The sequence below is a fragment of the Haliotis cracherodii genome, unplaced genomic scaffold (assembly GCF_022045235.1).
Source record: "Haliotis cracherodii isolate W230 unplaced genomic scaffold, xgHalCrac1.p SCAF_17, whole genome shotgun sequence".
NCBI classification, from domain to species: Eukaryota; Metazoa; Mollusca; class Gastropoda; order Lepetellida; family Haliotidae; genus Haliotis; species Haliotis cracherodii.
In genome coordinates, this window is record NW_027266272.1 from 5,487,634 (window position 1) to 5,512,821 (window position 25,188).

General features: G+C 41.0%; 1 protein-coding gene across 3 annotated transcripts in view; it reads right to left on the bottom strand.

The window, feature by feature from the left end:
* The window catches only part of LOC139464852 (integrin alpha-4-like), a 99,813-nt gene that overhangs the window by 47,482 nt on the left and 27,143 nt on the right, over positions 1-25,188 (bottom strand). Inside the window, exon 1 of one of the 3 annotated variants that reach the window (XM_071246406.1) lies at positions 23,701-23,768. The exons of 1 other annotated variant lie outside the window; for it this stretch is intronic. The gene's annotated coding sequence lies outside the window, so the exon portion shown is untranslated. Of the gene's footprint in view, positions 1-4,069; positions 4,116-23,700; positions 23,769-25,188 lie in introns of those variants that run through there. One more of the 3 variants, XM_071246405.1, reaches the window with a different exon arrangement.

The window sequence follows — 25,188 nt, forward strand, 5'->3', positions numbered from 1 at the left end:
GACAGGCAACATATTCTTCCACGAATTCCCAGGGGGGTCTACAAAGAAACCCCCTTGACACAGGACGTGGTTGCACTTCCGGTTCGACTACACGCTGTAATAAATTATTATAATGAAATAGAAGATCTTGGAAATGCGGTTCGCTAGTGGCCGAAAATCGGCCGACTTAATGGAAATAACAGATTTTGAGTGGATAACTTTCTATTTCATTTGTGTCATGCATTTGGAGGGTGGTGATTAATTCCAGGAACAGTTCCTGCGCATATTCTGTGAATTACGTCCCAAAAAAATCTCAGACAGCAATGTGTGATTTATCACGAGTCCATGTTTGGTTGCATTTTGACAACACGTTATTTGCGTTGTCTGATGTGCAAAATAATGTGATTAATGTTAAGTGTAAAACACTTTATATGTCTCAATTGAGTACACTACATATCATGAGTGCGCTATACCCGTGAAGATCCGGGTAGAATAGGTTTTCCACAACCCATGCTTGCCGTAAAAGGCGACTATGCTTGTCGTAAAAGGCGACTAACGGGATCAGGTGGTCAGGCTCGCTGATTTGGTTGATGCATGTCATCGTATCCCAAATGCGCTGGTCGATGCTCATGATATCAATCACTGGATTGTCTCGTCAAGACTCGACTATTTACACATCTCCGTCAGTGAGTTGGAATATTGTTGAGTGCGGCGTTACACAACAAACAGACAAACAATTCAAATTACGCGAGTGGAATACCTTCTATAAACCTTATCGTCAACAATACACCTCTTCACCAGTTAATGACATCACAATAGGAAAATATTCCTACATATAAAGCCAGGCATCTTGTGTGTTCATCTGCATGAACAGGACCACAAAACCTCCTGAAATAAACACGCACGTGCAGTGTTATTCCGATGCACGAGTTCTGTGTGCAAAACATGCTTAAGCCACCATTGGGAATCTCCCCAAAAGTATTTTTTGAGAATTCCTATTCTGTGAGTCTGCTAATTTCATCAAGTCCAGATTAATAGAGTCCCCTGAAAGAAAACTGGTTGCTCTTTCTGCCAATATTTGAAGAGACTGCAGATTAATTCATTTACTTACGAATGGAACCCCACTTGCCAAGGAGCTCAATCCTGAAATTAACACATGGCCATAGAGTGCCTGACTGTTGTGCTGAAATAACACTGAGTCAACGTGAAGCCCGTGTGAAATGACCTTGGTTTAATATGTCGACTTAGTTTCAGAGGCGTGTTCAGTTTGTGAATAGACAACATCAACGGCTTATTTGTTTATGTTTTAATCAATGATGTATCAAAAAGCAATCAAGTGCATAAAGGCTTCTTGGTTCGTAAAAATATTCAAGGCGTGCAAAATTTAGATAATTCTTATCAGATACATTCATCACGTGAGCTTTCAATGGAATGAAGAAATCTTTAACTTTTGATATTAAGATATTATTGACATCAAAGACATTTTATGTTACATTTTTATAAGTTCAATGAGTTTTCGTTAGATGATCATAAGACGTTACACTTGATCATGAGATCGACGGGAGCCGTGTTCGAAAGTATCATTAATGCAGTTCATGATTCAACTTCCAAACACTTATCTTCTTCAGTCTATTTAAATGACGTTGATGTTTTGATTCGAATTAAATACACCTACGGTGTTTTTGAATTTTTTTGCTGAAAGAGTTCAGTCGACTCAAAATTTCACAAATGTAAATGTAGGTCATTTGGGAATTGGCAGAAACCTTTAGACCCTCATTTTAGAAGAACTTTCTCTTTCATGTCACGTTTTCTCGATTTGAGGCTACTGATAAAATTAACTTTTTAAAAGATTTTTTATTTCGACCATGGAAAGGCATCTGCTGCAAAGTATTAACAAAAGAATATTGAGTACCTGTAAATAGTCTAACACAAATAACCGCCTCCGTGGTCTAGTGGTCCGGGGAGCGGAAGATCCGGGGTTCAATCCCTGGCCGCGTCACACCAAAAGACTTTAAAAGATGGTACTTGTTGTTACCCTGTCTGGCGCTCAGCATTAAGGGGCTAAAACAAGGACTGGTCGACTCGGAGTCAGTATTCTGTGTCGGAGTCGGGTATTCATGTTAAACTGCGGCATGGCATCTCAGTGGGCTAGCACTATAAATCGGCATCAGTCCGGACTAGTTCAAGCAACCACACACACACGTACATCCACGTCGCTATATAAGTGCAATAATCTTGGACGCAACGTTAAACCCCATTTCACCTCACCTCACCTAACACAAATTGATGTAATTTTGAGGCAAGAGTAGGTTGTACGAGTAGAGTGTCGGAGTCGATACTTGACTAAATTTATTATAATCGTTAGGTAAGTTATGTCCATAACTGTAATCGGGCCGGTGGGGTAGCTTAGTGGTTAAAGGCGGGCAGGGGTGGCCCAGTCGTCGGAGGCGCCGCGATTCGCTGTGCAGAGTTGTGTCCCGTGGGTACGCCAGAAACCTATGATTATGGGTTAAGCTGACACGCCGTGATATAACTGGAATACTGTTAAAAGCGGCGTTAAACCCACGCCGACGACCAGTGTTTGATTCCCCATGGGTACAATATGAGAAGTCCATCTCTGGTGTCCCGAGCCGCGATAGTGCTGGAATATAGATAAAAGCGGTACAAACCCTCATCACTTACTCACTAATAATTATAACCCAACATGTTTCATATTTTAAACTATTCGAATTTGCAGCTTAGTCTGAAAAGAACATGTATGGAAATGTATGGGTTTAATACACGAAGCCTCGTTAATACAGACAGTTGTGATCCCAGTGAAACCGTCCAAATTAACAAGTGTCCGGAATAACGAACCATTGCTACCGAGCGATATCTTTGAAGGAATGTAGACGCAACTAACGATAATCGTCCAGATTGCAGGGTTTCCGGACTTATTGGGGTTCAAGGTACTGCCGCCTGCAGTCTTTCACATACATTGTTTTTAATATATAGCCAAACTGCATTGGCCCGTACAACCGATAAACAAAGGTCTTGTCTTTCAGCAAACATTTGAACGTTGACAGCAAGCAACAGAAACTTGGCTTATGCACAGATTGTAAAACCATTTAATGTCTTTACAATATCCTTTTTTCTAAAAAAAACCACGTGGACACACGCATGCGAATAGATCCAGAATACATTGACATTTCTTACATTTAAAACCATAAAGATTTAAAAAAATACCCTCTTTTCGGCGGTCCGAAAATAACTCGCCTCTATCCTAAAAAACATTCTAATTGATTTCACATTGGGCGTGCGTTCTGTCTTCATTCCTAAAGACATAGGCATTGATTCCAGTGCAAGTAAGTGCCAGACTTGTTAAGCAATTTATAATAAACCGACACCTGCTGAGACACAAGCATGTGGAAATCTCGCACCGACATCTGGTCACGTGACACGTTAACAAACCGCACGCACTGAAAGCTTATCAAAAGCTACTCAGGGGAATTACAACACAAATTAAGAAACAAATACTGTAAGTATTTTTTTTATAAACTGACGAAAATAGCTGGCGTTGTAATGCTTGCATTTTCGTGGCTTACATCGTTACTCAATCAGCGAGGTTTGAATATTGGCTAACTTGGCTGATACGTCAGGTCGTATTACCTTCTGTTCGACTTTTGTATGGTATATATGGTATGGAATATAAGTTTATTTTCTTCGGTCTGAAAGGATGAGAAATGGGATCTTAACCATGAGTGAGTAGCTTTTACTTCGGTTTTAGGAATTCTGCAATCTTGTTATCGACAACGTCATGGACAGTGTACACACATAACACATGATGGAAATTGAAAACGACATCCTGCACGTCAACATCTTTCTTTGGGACATCAGTGAGAGTGAGGAAAGGAATGAGTGAGTGAGTGAGTGTGAGTGAGTGAGTGAGACAGTAAGGGTGTGAGGGAGGTGTGTGTGAGTCGGGAGGTAATGGGGGATAGTGTAGGTGATGGATGGAGTGAAGAGTGAGAGAGTATGGTTTTACGCCGCTTTTAGCAATATTCCAGCAATATCACGGCGGGGACAGCAGTAATGGGCATCATACATGTACCTATATGTGGAATCGAACCCGGGTCTTCGGCGTGACGAGCGAACGCTTTAACCACTAGGCTACCCGACCGCCCCTGTGAAGGAAAGAGGGTGTGAGAGGTGAGTGTGAGTGGAGGAAGGAATGAGAAATAACGCTACCTTCTGTAAACAGAGAATTTGAAAAAATATACCTATTCACCACTTACTGAAATTACAATAGGAAAATAGTCCAAAATATACAGATTCATTAAGCCTGGTGAAATATCCACACACGTGCAGTGTTATTCCGATGCACGAGCTCTGCGTGTAAAACATGCTACAGCCACCATTGGGAAGTTCCCAAATGAGCATTTGGGAGAATTCCCACTCTCGAGAGCCTGCTAATTTCATTAAGTCCAGGTTAATAGAGTCCCCTGGAAGAGAACTGTACACTCTCTCTGCCAATATCAGAACGACAAGAGACTGCAGTTTAATTCATTTACTTACGAATGGAACCCCACTTGCCAAGGAGCCCAATCCTGAAATTAACACATGGCCATAGAGTGCCTCTTGTGCTGAAATAACACTGAGTCAACGTGAAGCCCGTGTGAAATGACCTTGGTTTAATATGTCGACTTAGTTTCAGAAGCGTGTTCAGTTTGTGAAAAGACAATATAAACGAGTTTTAGTTTATGTTTTAATCACATTAATGATTTATGAAAAAGCAGTCAAGCGTATAAATATTTCTTGGTTCGTAAAAATTATCAAGTACTGGAAAATGTAGATAATTCTTATCAGATACATTCGCCACGTGAGGTTTCCATGCCAATTAGAAGTCTACTCTTTGGGCATTTAAACATTCTAGATATCAAGAACATTTTATGTCGGGAGCTAGTTACATTTTTTAAAGTTCAACATGTTTTCGTTAGATGAATATAAGACGCTACACCTGATCATGATAAGGTCGACGCGGTGCCATTCACGGAAGTATCATTTATGCAGTTCCTGACTCATGCTTCAACTTTTAAACACTTATCTACTTCAGATTATGTAAATGACGTTGATGTTTTAATTTGAATTAAATATGCCTTCGGTGGTTTTTAAATTATACGGTGAACGAGTTCAGTCGATACAATATTTCAAAAATTTAGGTCATTAGGGAATGGAAAGGACCTTTTTGGCACTCATTCAAACACTTCTCTTTCATGTCACGTTTTCCCTATTTCAGGCCGCTGACAAAACAACTTTTTAATCATTGGTTTTTTTTCGACCATCGACCTCAGGGTTTTGGAAAGGAATCTGCTCCAAAGTTATTGCAAAAACAGATTCAGTACCTGTAAATAGTTCAATGCAAAAAAATGAAATTCGGAGGCAAGGGTTAGCTTTATGTGAAAGGTCGTAAAAGTAAGAGTAAAAAACATACTTATAACGGGTGCTTTATGTGTAGCCGAAATGTGAAAGAGTTCGCTTGTCACGCCGACGACCCGGGTTCGATTCCGCTATTGGTAAAATACCCTGAAATCCATTTCTTGTGTCCCCGTGATAATTGTTGGAATATTGCTATAAGCGGGATAAAACCATTCCCACTCACTCATAATTGTAAAAGAAATCTGTTTCTTGTTTTTAGACTGTACGAGTTTGCAGCTTAGTCTGAAAAGAACATGTCTGGAAATGCATGGGTTGAATACACGAATACACGATTCCAGTAAAAGCCTCCGGATTAACAAGTTTCCGGAATAACGAACCATTGCTATCTTTGAATGGATGTAGCCATTACTGACGATGATCGTCCGGATTGCAGGGTTTCGGCACTAAGGAGGTTTTACTGTACTTTCTTCTGAACTGTCATTTCACATACATTGTTTTTAACATAAAGCCAAACTGCATTGGTCAGTACAGCCGATATACAAGAGTCTTCAACAGAAACTTGGCTTATGCACAGATTGTAAAACCATTTAATGTCTTTACAATATCCTTTCTAGCTTTTTCTAAAAAACAACCACGTGGACACACGCATGCGAATAGATCCAAAATACATTGACATTTCTTACATTTTAAACCATAAAGATAAAAAAAAATACCCTCTTTTCGGCGGTCCGAAAATAACTCGCCTCTACCCTAAAAAAACCAGTCTAATTGATTTCACATTGGGCGTGCGCTCTGTCTTCATTCCTAAAGACATAGGCATTGATTCCAGTGCAAGTAAGTGCCAGACTTGTTAAGCAATTTATAATAAACCGACACCTGCTGAGACACAAGCATGTGAAAATCTCGCACCGACATCTGGTCACGTGACACGTTAACAAGCCGCACGCACTGAAAGCTTATCAAAAGCTACTCAGGGGAATTACAACACAAATTAAGAAACAAATACTGTAAGTATTTTTTTTATGAACTGACGAAAATAGCTGGCGTTGAAATGCTGGCTTTCTCGTGGCATACATCGTTACTCAATCAGCGAGGTTTGAATAATGGCAAACTTACGTCAGGTCGTATTACCTAAGATACTGTTCGACTTTTGTATGGTATCGGGAATATAAGTTTATTTTCGAGGGTCTGAAAGGATGAGAAATGAGGTTTTCACTATGAGTTAGTCGCTTTTAGGAATTCTGCAATCATGTTATCGACAACGTCATGGACAGTGTACATACTTCACACATGTTGAACACGACATCCTGCACGTCAAACACCATTCTTTATCCCCGGGCGACCCATTCAGTAGACAAGAAACCTATACGGAAAGTTATGAATTTCATAATTTAACGAGTTTTCAGTGTAATGGGTCATATTCCGCCCGGGGGTATTCTGAAAACAGTGATATGTCCTGTTATACACATGTGCACGTTTAACTCCTCGTTTGAATATCACAATAAATAGGACCTTAAAAATTGGATTTGTCCCAAAATTTACAAACGTTATCAAAATGTCACCAGGCTCAACACTGTCGCCGAAACACCACAAAGCCCCAAACACAACTATTTGATACCCTTAAAAAAACCATCACCATCGAATAACCTTTTGTATCATTTTATACCTCCATCAAACGTGTGTTTGTGAGTGAGTGAGTGAGTGAGTTTGGTTTTACGCCGCTTTTAGCAATATTCCAGCAATCTCACGGCGGGGGACACCAGAAATGGGCTTCACACATTGTACCCATGTCGGGAATCGAACCCGGGTCTTCGGCGTGACGAGCGAACGCTTTAACCACTAGGCTACCCGACCGCCCCGGTATACTAGAGGTAGATCCAGGTTAGAATAGGTCTTCAGCGACCCCGGCGTGCCGTAAAAGGCGACTATATGCTTGTCGTACGGGGCGCCTGGTCAGGCTTGCTGACTTGGTTCTTTGTATCCCTATTGCGTAGAACGATGCTCATGACATCAATCATGACATCAATCATTGGATCGTCTGGTCCGGAATTGATTATTTACAGATCGCATTCACATAGCTGGAATATTGCTGAGTATGGCCTTTATCAACAAACAATTTAAGTAATCCCCATTTTTGTGTTTAGTAACGATAGTAATATGAATACCTCATAGTCCCATATCGAGTTTCTCAAGACCACTTCAGCATTAAACTTATGCAGTTTAACAGATGCGTATTCCACTCATGCTGTTTAATGCTTCAAGTACGCGTCATGAAACACATATGTCTGTGCACATGTGCATGTTCAAAGTAGTGAAGAAGCCTTGTGTTTAAAACGTCGTGAAAGGGATCGATTCCGCACGTGGTACAAGCTCATAGGAAGCAGTCTCTGTTCCTATAACAAAATATACCCGTGAAGATCCGGGGGAGAACAGGTCTTCAGCAACCCATGCTTGTCGTAAAAGGCAACCATGCTTGTCGTAAGAGCCGACTAACGGGATCGGGTAGTCAGGCTCGCTGACTTGGTAGATGCATGTCATCGTATCCCAATTGCGTGGATCGATGATCATGATGTCAACACTAGATTGTCTGTTCCAGACTCGATTATGTACAGACCGCCGTCATATAGCTGGAGTGTGGCGTTAAACAACAAACAAACAAACTAAAAAGGAAATATAAAATAACCGTGATATTTCTTACCTTGTCCCTGGTGGCCCGAATGCATACAAAAAGCCGGTGAAACAATTTCTTGGTGTTTGATTTTGTTTGCTTGGATAACGTAATTTAAAACATTATTGACACGAATAATAACAATGGAGACACAATGCCCCTGTGTAAGGTACAATACGTGTCCCTGACTGGAATCGTGGTAACAGTGGTGACATAACTCACCCCCTCGCTCTTTGTCTCTCCCTCCCTCTCTCTCTTTGTCTCTTTTAACAGTTATAAATAATATTTTTATTATAAAATATGTTTGACAAATTTGTTTTTGAATGCAATTTTATGTGCTAGGCTCAATTGTATATATACAACTTGTTCTCTTCGATATATGGCTGAAATACTGCCGATTTTAACTCTCTCTCTCTCTCTCTTTCTCTCTGTGACTCTCTCTCTATGTGACTCTCTCTCTCTCTCTCCTGACTTTTCTCTCTATTTCTCTTTCTACCCTCTCTTGCCCCCACATTCTGCCCCCCCTCCTCTCCCCCAACCTCTCTCTCTATCCCCCTCATTCACAAACAAGGTAATGTCTAAAAGGGGGATATGATCGGCGTTCTGGACCCAAGGCCCAGTCCAGATTGTAATAGTTAAAGCACTTGATTAAAGGTTGCTTGGTCTGGCAATGTGCGTGTGTCTAGTGACACACAGGTGCGGAAGAGCGGAAGATGAAACATGACGAGTCCCTCATATAACTCCGGCTGTATCCACTGTGCGCTCCTATCTTACTACCCCTTTAACGTATATGTTAACATGATTTATAGCTGGTATCTTCCATACTCATTTAATCTAATAAATTTGAGGCTGCTATGGGACGTTGAGAATATTTATTGTCAGGAATTACGATAAAGACACCCCCGCGTGCAATAAATACTGGCAGTTATCACGGATATGAGATTAAGTACATCATATGCATATTGGTTGGAATAATGATTTCTTGAAAATGTAGTTTGCATGACCAAACGGTAAAAACATAAAACGGAGTTGTAGTCATGATTTTCATGAACAGGATAGTCAGCACATACTCCTCAAATAGTGCGCCCAGAACTGAAGAGCTAAAACATGGCGAAGGGAAATGGTGAAATCAGTCAATGACGCACGTATCGACCGAAATAAAATAAATATTGTTTTTGCTTATAAAAACATGAAATTTGCCGAGACGGATCCATTTAGGGCAACTCCTCTGTAGGGATACGAACACGGTAGCTTCGTTTAATATATACATCACTCAAAAGAAGTTAAAGAGCACCGAGTTTTTCATAAGACTATCGTTAATCTGTCATGACATGTGGGTATTGCAACACACAGTCTTCCAATTGTGGGTATTTTTTATCCCCCGCCCAACAAAGTCCGTCCGTCACGTTTCGTTTCCCGAGCATAACTCAGAAACCGTTCAACATTTTTTTCATGAAACTTTGCAGGTCTGTCAAGTACATGCTGAACTGGTGCCTTGTGCTATTTAGAAATTTTTGAAATTTTTGAAATTTTAATTCTTACGTTTGCATGGCAACAAGATGGACTTGGGTTCTGTGAGGGTAGGGTTCGTTTCCGGAGCATAACTCATAAACCGTTCAATATTTTTTCATGAAACTTTGCAGGTTTGTCAGGTACATGCCGAACTGGTGCCTTTTGCTATTTAGAAATTTTAGAAAGTTTTACGTTTCCATGGCAACAAGATGGACTTAGGTTCCAAAATCTTCTTTTTTTTCAATTTCCATGACAAGTTCCGCCTCGGTTGAAAAAGGTTAGGGATTGTTTAGATTTAATTATGTCATAAATTCTGCAACAGGGGCGGGGGATATAGCCAAGTTAGTTAAGTAAATTAAACTGTTATCGTGCATCAGCAAATCACGCAACCATGCAGTCACTGACAGAACTTCGTGAACAAAACTGTTTAATGGACAATGGTGAGTCATATGAGGTTTTTGTGTCCTTAGCCTCAATGCTTAAAGGTTACAGCGTGTTACGCCTTAAAAACTAAGGTAAGTTAGTTTGAGAGGTAGGCTGGTTGAAAGCTCATTCTGTTTACCGACTTACATTCGAGAAGGTATTCTTCAGGTCACAAGAGTAAACATGATACAGTATATTTGACATTTGAGGTGTAACATTTTACAAAACAACCAATTGTTATACTGTAATAATTCAGACTGTTGCGACTTACATGTTTTTAAAGTCTCCAGAATTTAGTTTGAAAAAGGGGAGCGTGGTGAAAATAGCAACTAAATTAACTCAGTTTCCGCAGCTCCATCGAACGTTTGACAAGGCCCTTAGCCGTGAGTAGATTCATTTCTTTCGGTGGTGTTATCCTATCTCGGTTCTTGGTCTAATAGACGAATTGAGATTCAATTATCCCTGCTGCCTTTGTAATTCCGATTCCACACTTTCTAAAAACAGCGAGATGTACGAGCTGTATTTTCCACGGAGTGTGAACCCCGACCTTCCTTCAAAGACTAACACACGCATTTGTGAAATATGCGTGTGGCATCGCGTATCATTAACCTGCACGAATGCGTATTAAACCTACAAATATACCAGCTTTCTTCAGCCTTGAAAAACACGACAAATAATGTCTAACGGAACTTTAAAGCGAAACCACGCACTTCCAGACTCAGCCGCAGAGATGATACTTCAACCGCTCACATCTACATCAGCAACACAAGCCGTGCAAGTAGTGGAGGTTTTCACATAGTTGTCTGAGGACTACTCCTGCAAGGTTTGGATTTTTTTATCGAAAGAGTGAGTGAGTGGCCGAGTTTCGTTTTGCGCCGCTTTTAGCAATTTTTTCGCAATACCGCGGCGGGTAACACCAGCAATGGGCTTCACACGTTGTTCCCGGGATTCGAACCCAGGCCATCGGCGTAGAAAGCGAACGCTTTAACCACTATGCTACCCATCGCCCCCTTTTAGGGTAAGACGTACGGCGTATACTTATTGACCGACGATACTCAATGACGTCATGATATATGTCGTTTGACGAGTGAGCGAGTGAATGTTGTTCCGGTCCAGCAGCAGTATGAGGCATTATGTCGCCTGTTATCCTGTGAAGGATGGAACTAGTGATTGATATCATTCGCTCAGATCCACGTTGTACGATGGAACACGAAAACAAGTCACACATTTTTTGTAAAATCGCATTCAAATTTCTGTCGGCTTGAACAAGGATCCGCTTACCGTGGGTTCGAACCCCACATTGACCCTGATCGTTGGATTGTCTTCAAGTTTATATACCTGAAGAAATATTCAAACCAAACTCACTCACTATAACGACTATTACGCATTGGGTACTATGTGTGTTTATGACATAAATGTGTGCATTTGATCAGTGTGTGTGTCCGAGTGAGTAAGTGAGTGAGTGAGTGAGTATGGTTTTACGCGGCTTTTATCAATATTCCAGCAATATCACAGCAGGGTTGCCAGAAATGGGCTTCACACGTTGCACCCATGTGGGGAATCGAACCCGGGATTTCGGCATGACGACCGAACGCTTTAACCACTAGGCTACCCCACCGCCTCGTGTGTGTTTTTAAGCGTGCGTGTGTGTGGTTGTGATTGTGGGTGCGCGCGCGCCTCAGTGTGCGTCAATGTGTGTGTGTGTGTGTGTGTGTGTGTGTGTGTGTGTGTGTGTGTGTGTGTGTGTGTGTGTGTGTCAGTGTGTGTTTGTGCGTCAGTGTGTGTGTGTGTGTGTGTGTGTGTGTGTGTGTGTGTGTGTGTGTGTGTGTCTGGAATAGTGCGACGGTGAACAAGCAAACAAACCAAATGACACAAAAATACAATTATTGTTATGTTTCCAGAGGTTTTCACGCATTCGGAACACACAAAGGTAAACGAACAAAATATTCCTAGGATTTTTAAAACATTATTGTTTAAATTCACATAGGAAAGAGACACTGCTTCCAGTCCATCTTGACCCCTGACCTACCACTTCCGGTGAAAGACTATACTAGTCGATCTTCAGACCCCCTGACAGGTTGATTATTGCCCCTATTACCCACCTACTTCTCTGAAGGCCTGCAGAAGATAACATTTCCCAGTTGGCCTTATCTTTCTACAGGCTAAGTTCGTAAGTCATGGAGCGCGCGTGCTGGAGCGATGCGTGGCCTCTGCGTGGAGCTTTCCTCAACTCCTCACACCGCGTTATTGTATTAACTTAGAAATATTGGATTGATAAAAAGAAATTATGTTCACCGGTTTTTATTTTGTAATAGTACTCATCTTATCATTTCTCCTGTGGCTTTAAATGGTTGATAGCATCGGGAGATATTATTTTATGCGGACGTGCTAATACGCCGAGTGAGATCAGCATTGACGGCGCGTCTCCAAGGCCGTACATGTGTTGAGTGGCAACTGTAGTGGTTACAGCGCCGTCAGAGCACAAGAAAATATTGTTTGTGCATTTTCAATAAGTTAAAAGAAGTTTAATATTTCAAATATATTCTTTTGAATATATATAAAAAGAAATATGATTGCAAATGATCGATTATTACTTTTTTTATGAATATTGTTACAAAACATGCTTTAACTTTGCTTCTGGAGAGGATAAAATCTCAGGCATTGTAACACAGTTCACAGAAAGTGCAATTATTCACTGAAGACTCCAGTTAGGGTCTATCACACAGCAATGTATAGAGTTCTGAACGTCGGAGAAATGGATGATCATATATAACATATATATGTAATTATATATCCTCGTGCTGGGAATTTCAGAACACTCTACAACTATTTCGGTGGCCTTCCATTTTGATACACTGTCCCAGAAGATGTTTCCGCCATTTTATGTACACGTTCCAAGCCATTAAGCTTGGCACACATTTTGTAAATGTAAAAGCAGCTTCACAAGGTTTTATGACCTCCACGGAATATTTTCAACACGCATCTACCGTTTTGACTCGGCACCTCCAAACGGCGAACTTGAACTTTGAACTATGTGGATATAACTAGCGTTGGTAATGACAATTCAATAACCCCCCCCCCCCCCCCCCCCCCCCCCACACACACACACACACACACACAAACACACACACACACACACCCATAAAAATAAAATAAAAATGATATACATAAGCTGGGCAGCTGGACAGAGCGTCGATAGTTCGATTCCCTGGCCGCGACTTGCCAAGATCAGCTAAGTTAGTGAGTTTGATTTTACGCCGCTTTTAGCAATATTCGAGCAATATCACTGCGGGGGACACCAGAAATGGGCTTCACACACTGTACCCATGTCGGGAATCGAACCCGGGTCTTCGGCGTGACGAGCGAACACTTTAACCACTAGGCTACCCGACCGCCCCAGACCAGTTAAGAGATGGTACTTGTTGTTACCTGGTGCTCGGCATTTAGGGCATACAACAACTGGTCGGCGTGGGGAGTACCCACGGAATGTCAGAGAGCCGGCACTGTAAAACTTGCACAAGTCAAGCACAAACAGCGACACAAACGTAAACGTGACCCTGAACCCCATTTCACTTCACTTCAGATAGTTGACCTGTATGTGTTCTCCAGTCGTGTTAGCGTTTCGCACACAAAAAAATGTGGAAACGTATAGCTTAACTACGCGATTACTTCCTGGCTGCAACTTATGGTATTACAAGTATAAATATAATGCGAAAAAACAAATAACGCCATTATGCTACAACAGCTGTTGATGTTGAAGGAAATATTGGGTCAGTGAGTTCAGAAGTATGGTAGCAGTAATACTATTACGTAATATAGTTTTAAGATAGATGAGTTATTTATTGCATAATTTAGTTACTTTTATCAGTATCCTTGAATGTTGGACAAGTCAGCACATTATGTAGGTATAATGTAGAAACGTTTATGGATGAGCTACTTCGGTTATTTGACACAAGGCGGATAAACACACATTCAGTAGCACGCTTTCATCATTTTCCTGCGATTACTGGTGTATCTTTCCATCTCCATGTCATAACAGACAGATTATGTTCAATCGATTACTGGCTTATTAATAACAGCCAATGATAATTGGGGCTTGTAAGCAAATTAACTACAGATCCACTTTTACGTGTATCCTCCATCCCCCGTGATGTAGATTTCTCTTGATTTTCCGGGTTCCCGGGGTCATCGGCCAGGATCGACGACACAGAGTACCCGGATGACTTTTGATTCACTCGACTTCACTTCCTTTTCCGTCATCCGCCATTCGCAACCCCCCGCCACCCCCACCCCACCCCCCTCCTCCCCCTCACACACCTTAACTAAACATTTATACATTCGGGTATTCTAAAAGTTTCTTTTGTTTGTTTGTTGTTTGACTGATATCGTCACATCATTATACGCACTGGGGCATGAATATGATAGTTTTATTATTATAGTTTTACGCCGATTTTAGCAATAACAAGGCAGGGGACACCAGAAATGGGCTTCATGTACCCATAAGGGAAATCGAACCCGGTCCTTCAGCGTGACGAGTGAACGCTTTAACCACAAGTCTACCCCACCACCCTGCGATTAGGATACGAAGACGTGCATCAACCAAGTTACATCACCTGTTTGTCGCCTCTTACGGCAAGCATGGGATGCTGAAGTCAAATTCTAACCAGGATCCTCACGAGGCTGTACTTCATGTAATCATATACCAACACTATTTCTTCTCGTTTGGTGGTGTATTTCCAACACGGTTACTTACAGTCAGCGGAATAATTCCACTACTGTATTACACGGAGCTGCTGATGAAAGCGGTATTGTCAACACTATCAATCACGTTTGAAGGGAAGATGTAAATGTGCTGTAACGGTTAATCTTTCTTACATAGCTCAACGAAAAAACACAAGTCGGATACAGTTATAATGTATCGAAATAGTCACAAACGTCCCGCAATGGATGTGGCATCTTTTGCAATGTGTCCGGAGTGTTGTTCATGGAAGGGGAAAAGAGACGCGAATGAATCAAAGATGGCCGTCTCGGATAGCCTGTTCGTATTAAGTTGAAATGAAATGTGACTTGGATCAGAAACTCGTTGCTATTTCGGATTATATGTGTTGAAAGGACAGGGTATGATAAGGGAACATTTTGGCCAACAGCATCTGCATAATTGAACAAATAAGCAAAACTTTAAAAAAACTTCATTAAGGTTATCAGCTGTGTTCGTATTAATTAGAATTAGAGTTTGGAAATTTCAACACCTGCATGTTTTGGACCAAAATATACAGGTATGATAAAAAGGCTGATATTTTGGGTCGCAACTTGCTCCAAGTTTGATTTATCCTTATCCTACCCGCCCATACCTTTACTGCCTAAAATCCACAGATACACTGCCGGACAAAAGAATGTATTACCCCTGTGTTTAATGGTGACTAATAAAAAAACGAACAAGAAATGGTTATTCGATGGTGATGTATATGATAGCGTATCATAGTTTCGTTGACCGTTTTTTAACGTTTGTAAGTTTGGGGTCACTTCCAATTTTCGAGTGTATACTTCTTTTGCCCGGAAGTGTAGTTTTATCCAAGTTGTGATGTCAATATGACGCTGGGAAGGAATTCACATGTGTAAAGTTGAGAAACGGAGTTGAGGCAATTCTGACCCTAAAAAACAACCGCAATTTCTGACGTGGAAAAACGACCACGGTGTACGAGTGTACCGTTAACAGTGATATGCTGACATTCTCACGTTCTTATGTTTTGTAAAAAAACACCAATTTGTCATTGTAATGTCTTTTTCATTTCAGCGCATACCATAATGTTGAAGCCCATAAAGTATTTCAATGTCGCATATTCCACTTGTCGTTGCTTTTCAATTCAATGATAAGTGTCAAATATTCAAGAAAAATCGCGTTCGGAAACAATGGTCTATAAACATCATTCAACGTGTATGCCCTGTGCATACTCAAGTGGCCCTGAGGTCATTAATGCGAAGAAACCCTAACTTTGTGGGTGACTCGAGCTCGTTTACTCGTCACGACCAAGGTTCTGGGTCGATTCCTACAAGGGCTGGTGTGTGAAGGTCTGGTGTTAATTGGACGTTGCCAATACGGCGTAACACACCACTCACTCACTCATTACAAGGTCTGTTACAATAGCCCAATTCATCGGAGAATCGGTGCATTGCGATACAGTGGGCCACGGTACGATTATCGTAGTCCTGCACCATGACCGTGGAATATATTTATTTTATGAAAAAATAATAATCTAGATATGCATACAAAAGCAAGTCTAGCCAGCTCAAGCTAGCTCTATTCTGAAATCAGCATGCAGAGGGATTTTTTTTTATTTTTAGAGTCAAGAAGGATATTGTGTAATATAAGATTTCAGAGACTAAATGTTAGTCTACGATTATCGATACAAAACGGTATGCATGTAATTCGAAGACGTGTAACGTATCGTAGAAATATTACCTTCCGACACTGTGAAACCTCGTTATTCCGCACCTGTAAAACCGGATACTCTACCATCCGGGCGCTAAACGTTAGGATTATCTCTTTATGATTAATGGGACTTTCTCCATTGCAAAGATTCGTAAATCCGGATTTTTTTTAAATGGGGCAATTTGATCAGCAATACACTAGCTAAATGACGGCGGTCTGTAAATAAACGAGTCTGGACAAGACAATTCAGTGATTGACATCATGAGCATCGATTCACGCAATTGGGATACGATGACATGCATCAACCAAGTTAGCGAGACTGACCACCCGATCCAATTAGTCGCCTCTCACGACAAGCATACATGTAGTTGCCCTTTACGTCAAGCATGGGCTGCTGAAGACCTATTCTACCCCGGATCTTTACGGGTAGTTTGTTTACAAAATTTACTTCTGTCAGTTTCTTCTCAATGAGATAGTAGCGTACATAGCAAGTGTCCAACTTTTATGAATCGTATCGCAACGTTATGAACGCGTAAAATATTGCCTCGCCTCAACGTGTATCGCCACAATCTTTTTATTAATGAATTTTCGACCTGGTATTCTTACTGCAGCGGCAGGTTCTAGTTAGGAGCTCACATATACCAGTCACAAGACAACTTGCCCTTTATACAACTGAGAGTGAGTGAGTATGGTTTTACGCCGCAATATCACAGCGGGGGACACCAGAAATGGGCTTCACACATTGTACCCATGTCGGGAATCGAACCCGGGTCTTCGGAGTGACGAGCGAACGCTTTAACCACTAGGCTACCCGACCGCCCCTTATACAACTGAGAAGACTGAGTCGCTGTAGACTATGTACTCCAAAATATGCAACGCGAGAGCAACTAAAACCAAATTCGAATCCAGATCCTCAGAGAAAACAGCGTTTCTACGTTTCGCGCTTCACTGTTAAGACCTTCCCATGGAGACATTCACTGTCCTGGGAAACATAAACCTATCGACATACCAGTAGTTCGACACAAGCAGGTGCTGATACTGAACCGTAAGGCAAAGACAATAGCGTTTCATCGTCGTGATTTTCTTTGCAGTTGCTGATGTCTATCATATGCTTAAAAAGTGTGGTGATCTTTGATAGGATTCTGATATATGACTGGATCTTGTGGACCAACTCGAGGTCAGTGTCGACACCAACACCCTAATATGAACCTATCGGGTTACCAGTAGTTGGACACAAGCTGGTGAGGTGAGGTGAGGTGAGGTGAGGTGAGGTGAAGTGAGGTGAAAATGGGGCTTAACGTCGCGTCCAAGATTATTGCACTTATATAGCGACGTGCATGTACGTGTGTGTGTGTTTGTTGCTGCTTGTACTAGTCTGAAATGATGCCGATTTATAGTGCTAGCTCACTGAGATACCATGCCGCAGTTCAACATGAATACCCCACTCAGACACAGTATACTGACTCCGAGCCGACCAGTCCTTGTTTTAGCCCCTTAATGTCGAGCGCCAGACAGGGTAACAACAAGTACCATCTTTTAACGTCTTTTGGTATGACGCGGCCGGGGATCAAACCCCGGACCTTCCGCTCTCCGGGCGGACGCTCTACCAGTAGACCACGGAGGCGGTCTCGATACAAGCAGGGTATCGATACAGAAGACCATAGCATTTCATCGTCTAGAACAAAATATGGAGTTAATTGACAACGGATTAAAGAGGCTCAACTCTCTCAGATTTAATGAACGCTGTCAGTGCGTTAATGGCGTGCAAGACCTGCTCAAAACTAATGATATAAACCCACGTTATGGCCAGACCCGATGAGATGTTAGGGCAGAATAGGTCCCGTGTGTGTGCCTCGTCTCAGAGCCAACTGTTGGTTAAGTGAAATGGGGTTTAACGTCGTATTAAGGATTATTGCACTAATAAAGCGACGTACGTGCACGGTGTGTGTGTGGGTGCTCGGATAAATGCCAGTTTTATAGTGCTAGCCCGCTGATGTACCATACCGCAGTTTAACATGGGTACCCACTCAGACACAGTATACACACTCTGAGCCTGCAAGTCCTTACTTTAATGTAACAACATGTATAATATTTTAACGTCTTTAGGTATGACGCTGCCGGGAATCGAACCTCCGACCTAACGCTCTCTTGGCAGATGCTCTATCCAGAACACCACGAAGGCGGTCTAGGGGCAATTAATGCGAGGATCGGTTAGCGGCATAGAGTGACATGGCTGCTGACGTCTAATAGTGCCCCGACTACCGAATCGTTTCTTATATATCCACATTTGTCAGGCCGCCCTGATATTGTTGTATCATTGCTCACTACGGATTAAATCGATATTCTCGCAACCGACATCCATAAAAATAGTTTTCTGAAAAAGAACAAAAAAAACCTATTGCCCAATCATAGACTCAACGCCCGCGAACGCATAAAAATGTGAAAAAAATGAGAAAATGTCAGAGACAATGTCACGTAATGTCGAAAACAGTAAAATGCACCACGTTGCAGTATAACCAGACACAAGGCTGCTTATTTTAATTTACGAGATAACTTTTGACGACATGGTAAAGTAAAAAAAAGACTGCACATATATTAAGTGTTTTTTCAACAACAGTGTAAATCGGATGACATATCTAACATCTGTTCTAAGTCGTGTGTGCTGTGTTCAATACATCAAGGAACACGGATGTAAACGATTCCTGTATTCAAATCTGTTGTTTCTGCTTTGCGACACGTTGTATCTTCTCGTCAAAACATGAACAAAACTCTCAGTTGTATTTGGCAGATAGCTGGATATCTGTTTACCTGCCCAGACATTCTGTATAACGTCATGCAAATATTATCAATACAATCTACGAATATTCTTGCGGGGAAATAAATAAACAGCTTGGCAAAAAAAAGTATACACCCATGTTTGATGGTGGCTCAAAATTATACAAACAAGACACGGTTATTTGATGATTATGTGTTTTGTTTCGGTGACTGTTTTATCAAATGAAATTTTCAAATGTCTACTTCCTGTTGCGGGGCAGTTTAGCTTGAACGTCAAATTATAGCATATAAAATTAGCATGAACTTCCTGCTTCGAAAGAGTAGATTATTATATATCTATGTGTATACTTATGTCATATGTTTCGCATATTGCAAACTTAATAATACCCCACTCAACGGAATAATTTAACGTTCACATCATGCTTAGGAACTAGCATTAATATTTTTGCAAATACATTGTATTTCATAAATAAAAATTTATAAAAACATCTATGGATCGTAAACACTTTCTTATTCTCGGTATGATAGGCTTTTATTGAAGTATGCTACATCTGCGGTTAAGTTCTATCAACTTGAAATTAAAAGTTCGTCTCCAAGGTATAAATATTATATATTGGATTTTTCCCCCGACACAAGTCTAAGTTGATTTAAAACCATAACAGCAACACGCCAGTACTCGCCTCTGGACGATGGATGCCCGTAACGGGGTTATTTTCCAGGAGAAATAATAGTAAGAATGAAAGGGCACCACCTCACGCTACGAAAACACGTTAACTGATGAAAAAACGTCTTGGTGAATTTATAGTGTGTCAGTTCATCGGGAATTAGAAGTCATCGTGTTCTCGTGGGGTTATGTATGTCACGTCGAAGGATATCTAGGAGTCCATATATGGGCACAGGTGGCAAGTCGTTGATGGTAGTGGACTTCGCAGTGCAGAGTTGTGTCCCTTAAGCGTGCAAGGATACCATTAGGTCAGCCTGGTAGCCCATACATCATCGCTAACGATGGTCACTTGGCTGGTAGTTGGAGCGGGACCAAGTGAGCTCGTTTGAATTGCCATGGTTGTTTATGGTTACGAACGCCCAGCTCGACAAAGACTTGGAAGAAAGAGAGTAAACCTACTAATAATCAAAATAAAAACAAAAAATTAACACTCACCAACCTTCAAATGAGTATCCAGTAAAGCATGTGTTTAAAATGTAAACACAGAAAGATGTTCAGATCTGAACATGTTTACCAATGTGCTTAAATCCTAAACGGAATACACATTTGGCTTGTTCTATCTAAACACGTGTAGGGTCTAAACACATGGCATGAGATATCGTCTCACAGCCTAAGCACCGCCTAAACAACCCCTTAATCTAAACATGTTTAGAATTCAGTCCGTTGTACGATTTCGACAACATCATGGGCAACTCATATTTAGAGTTACGAGAGGAGCCAGATGTGTTAGTGGGGGTCTGCTTTTTCAGGAACTTCAGGGTGCGGCTGCAGTTTGTCACATGACCACGTGTCCTTCCTGGTACCCATTATACAACCGAGAACACTTAACCGCTGTAGATCTAATTGTACAACGCAAGAGCAACTTGAATATGTACGTTATTCAAACCAAGATCCCCGGAGGACGCAACGTCCCTATGTTTCGCGTGCACCACAGTCAGAATCTACCCTTGAAGACGCTGTCCAACGTCCTCGGTAATATAAACCCATCGAGATACCAGTAGTTCGACACAAGCAGGATAGCTATACTGAACCGAAGGGCCAATACCAGAGTGTTTCATCTTTCCATCGTTTAAAAGTCGTTGTTAGCGCCTTCTTTTCAGATACCAATGTCTATCATATGCATCAAAGTATGGTGATAGCGAAACGTTTAATACAAGTCTGGGTCTTCGAGACTAACTCGAGGTCAGGATCGACAGCAACAACTTAAGCTGACGTGTAGGCTCTTAAAACATACAAATTTGATTAAACAAACAACTCCATTTAACTTGAAAGGAGCCCAAGTGAGATGGGAGATTCAGAACCTGAACCAGTGGAATATCTAGACTTGCTTCGTTTCGTAATGCACTACATTAAAGGCTGGGTGGAAGGGGACATAATATGTGAGACCGACTAACCTAACCGGACTTTGTCGAGTTTGCAGGCCCGATCAATTTTAATTTTACAGGACGAGTCATCCCATGAACTACTTTATACGGTAATGTGCAATTTGTGTCACGTGACGCGGTCCTGAAGTAATCTCACTTTCATCTACATTCGCGTGCGTGGGGTAGACCTATAACGGGAGACACCAGGAGACGTCGTATTTTTCAGACAGACATAACTTTTGCTTTAGGTCCTTTTAATCTGCAGTTCGAATCGACAAACAAAATATGCTGTAATTTAGCTGTATTTTAAATTATGATTAAATATCCCTTACTTACAACATCAACATTGGCACACGAAGAGATAAGCATTAAATTAATGTTTATGTTACGACAAACTTTGCAGTTAAAGTCGTTATCAGATCCAGCAGACACACACCGTGTTATCGTGTACTCGCATGTCTGATCGCCCACGATATATATCACGTGATGTTTTATAATGTCACGTGATACATAGCGTATAGTTCCACAACGTCTGTCTCGGTCCTTATCACAGACCAACACGGAATCTGTTTGTACAGGAAATGGTTGTAACAAAGAAGCGTCTATTCTGATGAAATGCGGCATGTCTTTGAGACACAGCTGTGACACCACGATACCAAATTCTTGGAGGGAGTTATCAGGAAGTACGTCGGATGCAAAAAAACACGCCTCGCGATCGTTGTTGAAGAAACATTTCGCGTTCCAGATTCAGACCTGGTGCCAACTCTTTGAAAGTTAAAAAAACATAATCATTCCCTTTTCCCGTTCTCTCTCGAAGCAATTACAATTCCACGCGACAGTTAATCGTCCCGATATTCGTACACGCCAAGGGCAGGTAATGCAATGTCATCACACCACTATTGTTTTTGGTTGATGTTAAACGCCGCAATTAGCAATATTTCAGCTATATGAAGGCGGTGTGTATATAGTCTTGACCAGGCAATCCAGTGATTGACATCATGCATCAACCAAGTCAGTGAGCCTGACCACCCGATCCCGTTAGTCGCCTCTTACGACAAGCACAGTCGCCTTTATGGCAAGCATGTGTTGCTGAAGACCAATTCCAACCCGGATCTACACAGTGTTTCTCTATACAAGGCGGGTTACATATTAAGTCGTGCTTCAGAGCCTGGGGCACATTGCCAGATGAGGTTCCAGCCATCATAAAATGATTTGGTGTGTTAAAAATGCGGATTGCACTTGCCTTGAAAGGTGTTTTCTAGTTTACATGTTTTCACACAAATAATCCCCGCCCCCCATTTTAAGCTATGTATTAGCGGAATTATAGGACGTGTGTGATTATTTATAACACATTGTGATTTTTAGAGGAACATACCTTAAACTTCATCTGGTGTTCAGTTGGGTTAAACATGAACGTCGTCCCCATTTTTTACACTTAACAAAAATATTTCATTTGAAACAAATTCACACGTTAAAAGTCTTACACTGTTTGGAAAAATAATGGACAAATTCACTTTCGCGATGTCGATGCACAGCAAATTCAAGCATTTGTGAAGTTTTGGAATCTCTTTATCCTCAGCATTTAATCGAGGAAATGCGGTAATTACAATGATTATTTATCAATATTAAATCACTTCATATGGTCACATTTGCTTTCATTGTCTGGAAAATCCCTTTTCGACGGCATCCTAGGCTGTCATACAAATATATGAAACAAATATATCCAGTACCGCCCATCAACTCTACAATCTTTTGCATGTCTAGGTTACATTCGTCACCACTCGCCCCTTCCCGTAACCTGCAAGACGGCTTGTCCAGGAATAACACGAGTTGGTCACGAATGGTCTAGATGAAGAGAGTCTCTGGGGTGCTTTTAATTATATTTCAGAACTATAATTTAATAACTGTTTTTATCTGTAAAATATGTTCATTTCAGAGATCCGCTTGACACAATTCAGGGCAGTTTCTTGTCCAAAAGCCTCTCTAATAAAACACGCTAATGGCCACACGTTCGCCACTCTTATAGCAGAGCCTTGTCGAAGGACGAGTGGTATCAACAGAAATTGCTTTGTGGTTAAAAACATAACACAAGAGTGTTCTTTCTGACCATAGTGCGATAGGTACTATGTAAAGAAAGAAAAAAGATTGATTATTTTTAAAAGAAATAGGTAATTATAACTCTCTTTAATCTACCCCGAGCGAATTCTGTGTACATAATGGCACGACGCCAGGTGTGAAAGACAAAGTACTGATTTAACCGAGTTTCAATTACAGAGAGAAGAATGTAGTTGATGCAAAAACGGCGGTTCCATTGTTGGATCTATCTCTCTCGAGATCTCTACGACTATTTCACCCGCCACCTTGCTGTTAATTGCCAAAAGAGTTTTTCTAACGGTAAATATTCCCGAACTTAAGGGTTATCGGGAGGTTGAAGTTTGGCCTCGGCGGTAGTAATTGTTTGATGGAGGTTTCAGAGAAGCTTCCCTCGTTGTGTGTCATTTGGGGTCATGTTGCGGACCAGTTCTGTCGGAAGCAATGAATAGAATTATTCATGTGGTCCCATGTGGTGATTTTAACTTTGGTGGTATGAATAGCGAGTGACCATGCTCTGCATTGGTCCAATCACCTATCCCCGAAAAAAGCTCCCAACAGACACGTATATTGATACCATCTTAGCTTCAGAGGCCCCTGGGTGCATCGGAAATTGAAGAGTTGGAGAAACAAGTGATGAACAAACTGATGATGTATTATCATAATTAACAAGCTGATCTTTTACAAACTAAATATATATGCCTAAAGTTTTGATCTACATTGACGAAACTATACATTTGAAAACAAGTTGGGGAACAAAGACATTTCCGAAAAGTGTGCACTGTTGTTTTAAAGAAACATGATTCAGATACAAATGTGACTAAGTTCATATTAATATCAGGGGTGTAAATCAATAGTCGGATATTCTTTTTAAGTATCACATAAAACGTCTCTGCTATACACCTGCATCCGTGCATGGATGTAGCCGTTACTTCTGCCAGTCAGTATACACTGGGTCCACAGCCACCAGGCCACGGGACAAGACACCCAATGGATGCCTTCAAATTCAAATATGAACACCGGATGTAGTTGTCAGTTTCAGTAAGTAGCAACATTTCAGTTGAATAAAGTCAACATGAATAGATAATCGGGTCTTGAACAAGCTACACAACTGTCATATGAGACAAAATAATTCCCTTTTATGATGCATTTCCTAACCGATAAGTATTTACAAATTAATCCACGATTAATCACTTTATTCAAAGCGCCAGATACAGGTACGTAATGACAATGTTGCGATATGAAATTGCAGAAGACGGTTGGACTATATCCTGGACCCTAGCGAAAAAATAAAAAAGGAGTCCAACTCAAGTCTAGAATGATTTGGCAAGTCTACATTACCTCAGCTCTAGGTAAGCATTGTCCTGGGCTCCATTTGGATTTCACTTTATATTTTGTAGATAGATATTAGTAAATAAGAAAACTTATTTCTGATACTAAATGTTAGTCAACAAGACGGTATCTAGTTTATAATCAAAATACAGTTTAACTTGTCAAGAAAATTCGACCATCAAATAGTCTGTTATGTTTACACACTTAATAATTATTCACAAAAACAAACCACGATAAATATATTTGGTTCAAGAGATATATAATTGATGTATTTTGTGACACGATGGAATATTTGTCGATAATTAAATAACCGTTACCCTATCTAGAAACTTACCTCAGAATCTGATGAATCAAATAGTTAACTAATGTTTCATACCATATTAGTTGTGGAATATCACGCGAGCGTCACCGTTTCGCTCTTGGCCCCGGAAATTCAATTTTAGGTACACCTGTCAAAAACATCGTTCGCAAACCG